General features: G+C 49.6%; 2 non-coding genes across 2 annotated transcripts; both read right to left on the reverse strand.

Annotated features, from left to right (window-relative positions):
* Nucleotides 1–433: 433 nt before the first annotated feature.
* On the reverse strand, nt 434–590 carry LOC137931452 (5.8S ribosomal RNA). Its single transcript, XR_011109042.1, has one exon. It is a non-coding gene; the product is annotated as a 5.8S ribosomal RNA (ribosomal RNA).
* Nucleotides 591–1,406: 816 nt separating this feature from the next.
* On the reverse strand, nt 1,407–3,310 carry LOC137931454 (small subunit ribosomal RNA). Its single transcript, XR_011109044.1, has one exon. It is a non-coding gene; the product is annotated as a small subunit ribosomal RNA (ribosomal RNA).
* Nucleotides 3,311–6,344: the final 3,034 nt, after the last annotated feature.

Genomic DNA, 6,344 nt, shown 5'->3' on the forward strand with positions numbered 1-6,344 from the left:
GTAATCTTTTCACACTCGTTTCATATTCAATACAATTCGATATATTTAAACGGACCGTAAACGCGCTCCGCGCGTACGCGGACGTGAGGGGTGCAGCACCCCGCCGTCCGTCGTCCGTCGCGAAGAACGTTCAACGGAAACCGTCAATTGTTCGAAAGAGCGCGCGCCCGCTCGCCCGCGCGCGGTAGTGCGGCAGCGGCAGCGCGACGACAGCGACGGCGGATAGTGAGAGAGAGAGAGAGTGAGAGCCGCGGCGGCGCGGACGAGAGACTCTTATTAGAGATCGTCCCATCGCACCGTCCGCGAGCTCGTTCATCACCCCCCACCAACCCGCCGCCGCCGCGTCGCGCGTCACCGCCGCGCGCATCGACCGGCGCGAGCGCACGTAGCGCGCGTTCTACACCGAACAGTGTGGTTTTTATATTTTAACAGCCGGCCCTCAGACAGGAGTGGTCCTGGATATTTCTCCACGGACCGCAATGTGCGTTCGAAATGTCGATGTTCAAATGTGTCCTGCAGTTCACACTATGACGCGCAGTTAACTGCGTTCTTCATCGACCCGCGAGCCAAGTGATCCACCGTCCAGGGTAATGGTTTTTTCTTAATGTTGTTATTACTTACGGTAGCGGCCTACGGCTCTCGCCGTCGGCCACTTGATTGTCCGTTTTTATGTATTAACGTCGAAAGTTGGTCGAATTCATGTGCGCCGAGGCGTTCATAAAGAAACGGCACCGAAAAAGCTTAACGCCCCGACGCGAATCCTTTAGAATGATGAACGACGACGACCCGCGCACCCCCCAACGAGCTGGCGTGACGCACGACATTGTCATCTTTCTAACCGCTTAAATTTCGTTTTGTATAGCGCCAACCGACAATAAAGGGCCTGAGCTAGGCAGTGGGGATTTTCACCGCTTCGAACGCTCCGTTTGGTATGCCCCGGTCGGCGCTCGTCTCTCGGCGTTTTTCCGCCACCCGGCCGCTTCGACGGCGGCGGAGGCAGCGGCGGCGGTAGCACTTTCGACGAATGCCACCACCGCCACCGGCCACCGCCACGGCGCCGTCGCCGCTGCGCCGTTAGGCGTAATAGACGCTAGAGACAATTATTTCACATTTTATTTTTTATACATATATACAAACACGCACACACACACGCACGCACACGCGCGCGCGCTCGTCCGCATTAGATACGAACAGCAGCGCGCGCGCGTACGTACATATATATGTATATATGTCGTATATATATATCATTATGGATGTATTACATATATATATGTGTAAACACGGTATGTACGAAGTCGTCGTCGTCGTCGTCGTCGTCGTCGTCGCAACAGCAACAACAGCAACAGCAACAGCGGCGCAACAACGTTCGTGAACATATCACGCGTCTCGCACACATACACACACGTTAATGATCCTTCCGCAGGTTCCCCTACGGAAACCTTGTTACGACTTTTACTTCCTCTAAATGATCAAGTTTGGTCAACTTCCCAGCAACGCCGACGGCCGTGAAGCCACCGCGTGTCGGTCCGAAGACCTCACTAAATCATTCAATCGGTAGTAGCGACGGGCGGTGTGTACAAAGGGCAGGGACGTAATCAACGCGAGCTTATGACTCGCGCTTACTAGGAATTCCTCGTTTATGGGGGATAATTGCAAACCCCAATCCCCAGCACGAAGGAGTTTCAACGGGTTGCCCGGGCCTCTAGGCCAGGGAGAACATGCTGATTCCTTCAGTGTAGCGCGCGTGCGGCCCAGGACATCTAAGGGCATCACAGACCTGTTATTGCTCAATCTCGTGCGGCTCGAAGCCGCCGGTCCCTCTAAGAAGAATTTTAATACGTCGCCAGTGAGTTGCGCCACCGGAGCGGCGCACACCTAAATGACGACGCCTATTTAGCAGGCTAGAGTCTCGTTCGTTACCGGAATTAACCAGACAAATCGCTCCACCAACTAAGAACGGCCATGCACCACCACCCACCGAATCAAGAAAGAGCTGTTAATCTGTCAATCCTTCCGGTGTCCGGGCCTGGTGAGATTTCCCGTGTTGAGTCAAATTAAGCCGCAGGCTCCACTCCTGGTGGTGCCCTTCCGTCAATTCCTTTAAGTTTCAGCTTTGCAACCATACTCCCCCCGGAGTCCAAAATCTTTGGTTTCCCGGAAGCTGCCCGCCGAGCCATCGTAGTAACGTCGGCGGATCGCTAGATGACATATTTACGGTTAGAACTAGGGCGGTATCTAATCGCCTTCGAACCTCTAACTTTCGTTCTTGATTGATGAAAACACCTTTGGCAAATGCTTTCGCTGATGTTCGTCTTGCGACGATCCAAGAATTTCACCTCTAACGTCGCAATACGAATGCCCCCAGTTATCCCTATTAATCATTACCTCGGAGTTCTGAAAACCAACAAAATAGAACCGAGATCATATTCTATTATTCCATGCACGAAATATTCAAGCAGCATTTTGAGCCCGCTTTGAGCACTCTAATTTGTTCAAAGTAAAATTGTCGGCCCATCTCGACACTCACCGAAGAGCACCGCGATAGGATTTTGATATTGAACCGCCGTTTTACCGACGGCTCACCGACGATATGCTCCGCAGACGTGTCAGTATCACCGCGGATGCGGTGCACCGACAGCGCGGCGCACAAATGCAACTACGAGCTTTTTAACCGCAACAATTTTAGTATACGCTATTGGAGCTGGAGTTACCGCGGCTGCTGGCACCAGACTTGCCCTCCAATTGTTCCTCGTTAAAATATTTAAAGTGTACTCATTCCGATTACGAGGCCTCGTAAGAGTCCCGTATCGTTATTTTTCGTCACTACCTCCCCGTGCCGGGAGTGGGTAATTTGCGCGCCTGCTGCCTTCCTTGGATGTGGTAGCCGTTTCTCAGGCTCCCTCTCCGGAATCGAACCCTGATTCCCCGTTACCCGTGACAACCATGGTAGTCGCAGAAACTACCATCGAAAGTTGATAAGGCAGACATTTGAAAGATGCGTCGCCGGTGCTGGACCATGCGATCGGCAAAAGTTATCCAGATTCATCAAAATTAACGACTTCGGACGCGAGGCCCTCCGTCGATTGGTTTTGATCTAATAAAAGCACTCATCCCATCACTGGTCAGAGTTCTGATTGCATGTATTAGCTCTAGAATTACCACAGTTATCCAAGTAACCGAGGTAAGATCTAAGGAACCAAAACTGATATATTGAGCCATTCGCGGTATCGCCTTAATACGGCTTGCACTGAGACATGCATGGCTTAATCTTTGAGACAAGCATATAACTACTGGCAGGATCAACCAGGGAGCTAGCTAGTAGAGCTAACACACACCAACACCGCACATACGAGAGATATGAGGGTGATGATGATATGATAGACGTGTGACAAGCGACGCGTCGGACGTTCGAAACGCCGTGACGCGCCGGTGCCTAGGTAGCTTTTTGCGTGCGTGCGTGCGTGCGTGCGTATTTATTACAATACACACACAACACCACACCGCAACAACAAAATGAATTCGTTTTTCTATCTGTTCACGGAGGAAAATGTATATCTCAACACTCGCCTCGCGTTCGTCCAGATTTACTTTGGACGCGGCATCGCGTCCGATTCATCGGAACGTTCTTTGACGAGACACATACAAATCTTCACTTTTATAAAATATCGTTTCGCAAAACGAACAATGACCGATTTCCAGCCCGGTTTTAGAGAGATCCGAAATCCTTGATTTATATATCATGATCGACCGTCGCGCGACTAGCGCGCGACGAGCTCGTTGATGCGATGCGTTAAGGGCCGCCCCGAAGTCGACTCGGGAGCCCAACGCCGTTCGCGTTAATTAAACGAGACGTTCTCTTACGCCTTCCGCTCTTACATAACGGAGACGTCGTCCGACACAGTTTACGGTGTGTTGTTGTGGGGAGATGATCCCCTTTTTCTTCCCTCCTCCGCCGCCGCTGTGTCGTTCGTGCGTTTGTCGGTTATAGAAGTTTCAGTTTCGGGCGTTCTCGTTGGTGGCGCGCGTTGTTTGTGTATCGGTGTTATTAGTTTTGTTCGATTCGCGCGCGTTTTCTAAGAATAATTTTTAAATTTTTTTTTTTTTTTATAAAAAAAAAAAAAAAAACTAAATCTAAAAAAAACGCAATCTCCGCAAACAAACTAACACCACCACCACACACACACACACCCCACCAACCAAAAAAACACACTCCACACTCCACAACCACCAACAAACAAAACAAAACAGAAGAGCATCGGAGAGAACTCGATTCGGCCGACCGGCGCGTCTCGCGCCAGTCCCATGTATATGCGGGAACGACTGTATGCGTCTCCGCGTAGCGCTATAGAGCGTTCGCGTATCGATTGCATACCACCGATCTACATATCTATATCTGACCCTGATCTCGATGTCATCGTCGTCGTCATCATCATCATCATCATCATCATCATCATCATCATCATCATCATCATCATCGTTCGACCCGATCGCGGATTGCGCGTAGCCAGCCGCCGATGCGTTCGCGTATCGATTTCTGAAAACGACAGAGTCCGGTCCCGTTCGCGTATCGATGCATAAATTTCGTGCTGATGACGATCGCACTCTTTCATACGCGATGTCGACTGAGACAAAGAAAGGTGTCGTCGTCGTCGTCGTCGTCGTCGTCGTCGTCGTCGTCGTCGTCGTCGAGACGGTAGCGGTCCGTAATAAAGATCGTGCGGCCCGGCCTCGGGGTGCGGATAGTCACTCGGGCGTTCGCGTATCGATTTCGGAAAACGACAGAGTCCGGTCCCGTTCGTGTATCGATTTTCTAACGTGATATCGTCCTGATTCCGTGTGTTAAAATTACGATTAATGTCGATGCTAAAACTTTACTATCTTCAATATCGTCATCGTCATCATCGTCATCATCGTCATCATCGTCATCATCGTCATCATCATCATCACGTTGGGCACAAGCAGTGGAACGTTTAAACGCATCGTCGTCGGTCCATTCGCGGTCAAATTATTTATATCCAGTATTAAAATTATTGTATTGATTGATTGTGTGTTTCGTTACGGACGTGCCGCGCCTCGCGACTATTGTTATCGATCGCCGTTACCGAGCTCGTCATGATATTTATGCGTGCGGCGCATCGATTGAGATATATGTAAATAAGAGTGAGATACATAGTCATCATCATAATAATTAATATAAGAGTCGCGTCCGTAAAGCGGGTTGCGTTTGTATAATAAAGATTTAAGAAAAATAAATCGACTCGATCGAGAATCTTTGAAAGCTCCTTTGCAAATTATATAACGGTTTCTCACCCCGGCTTGAGACAAATACGGCGACGACCGCGCATATCGAAAGGTCGGTCGGCCTAACTACCTTAAAAAACACAGCCACTAAATATCCATTAGCTCGGACGGCAGCAGTTGTTTTTCTTCAAATCGACAACGCGCGTCGAGTGACGACGAAAAAAAAAAAAAAAAAAAAAGGTCATCATTTCATAAAAATCGCCAAGTCCCAGACGTTCGATGCGATACTGCCGAGAGTTCGCGTATAGATTTCATTAAAATCGCCAAGACCCAGACGTTCGACGCGATACTGCCGAGAGTTCGCGTATCGATTTCATTAAAATCGCCAAGTCCCAGACGTTCGACGCGATACTGCCGAGAGTTCGCGTATCGATTTATTTCACTAAAACCGCAAAGTCCCCAGATACTTAAGAGAGTTCGTGTATCGATTTATTTCACTAAAACCGCCAAGTCCCAGATACCTAAGAGAGTTCGTGTATCGATCACACGTAAAATATATATAATACTTTTATATATATATATATATATATATATATATTACATATAAGAACTTTTTCTTGTATCGAGAAAAAGTCGAATACTTGTATGTAAGTAATTAATATTACAACTACTTACACAACAACGGTCATCGTCCGCGGACGAATCACCTGGCGTAGGGCTGAGTCTCAACAGATCGCAGCACGACGCTGCTCTACCGAGCACAACACCCCGCCAGGAACGTAAGTCGTCTACAGACTATTCCGAGCTCCGACATCGAACTGAGGTTAGTGTTGAACCCTTGGTGCCGTGGTGCACGTGTTAAAACCGATAGCACCGATCTCACCGATGGGATCGAAATGGGCCTCGACGTCTCGCCGCACAAGTGCGGCGCGACTAGTAAAGTCACATTGTTTAGAGCCTCCCGACTCTCGGAGCTCCACAGTGAGCATATCCTTGCCGGATTCGGCTAGGCTGGCTTCGGCCTTAGAGGCGTTCAGGCATAATCCCGCGGATGGTAGCTTCGCACCACCGGCCGCTCGGCCGAGTGCATGAACCAAATGTCC

The sequence above is a fragment of the Battus philenor genome, unplaced genomic scaffold, assembly GCF_028537555.1.
Source record: "Battus philenor isolate CCGP_79_NKW_IND1 unplaced genomic scaffold, ilBatPhil1.0.hap1 SCAF_79, whole genome shotgun sequence".
In the NCBI taxonomy this organism is placed as follows: domain Eukaryota; kingdom Metazoa; phylum Arthropoda; class Insecta; order Lepidoptera; family Papilionidae; genus Battus; species Battus philenor.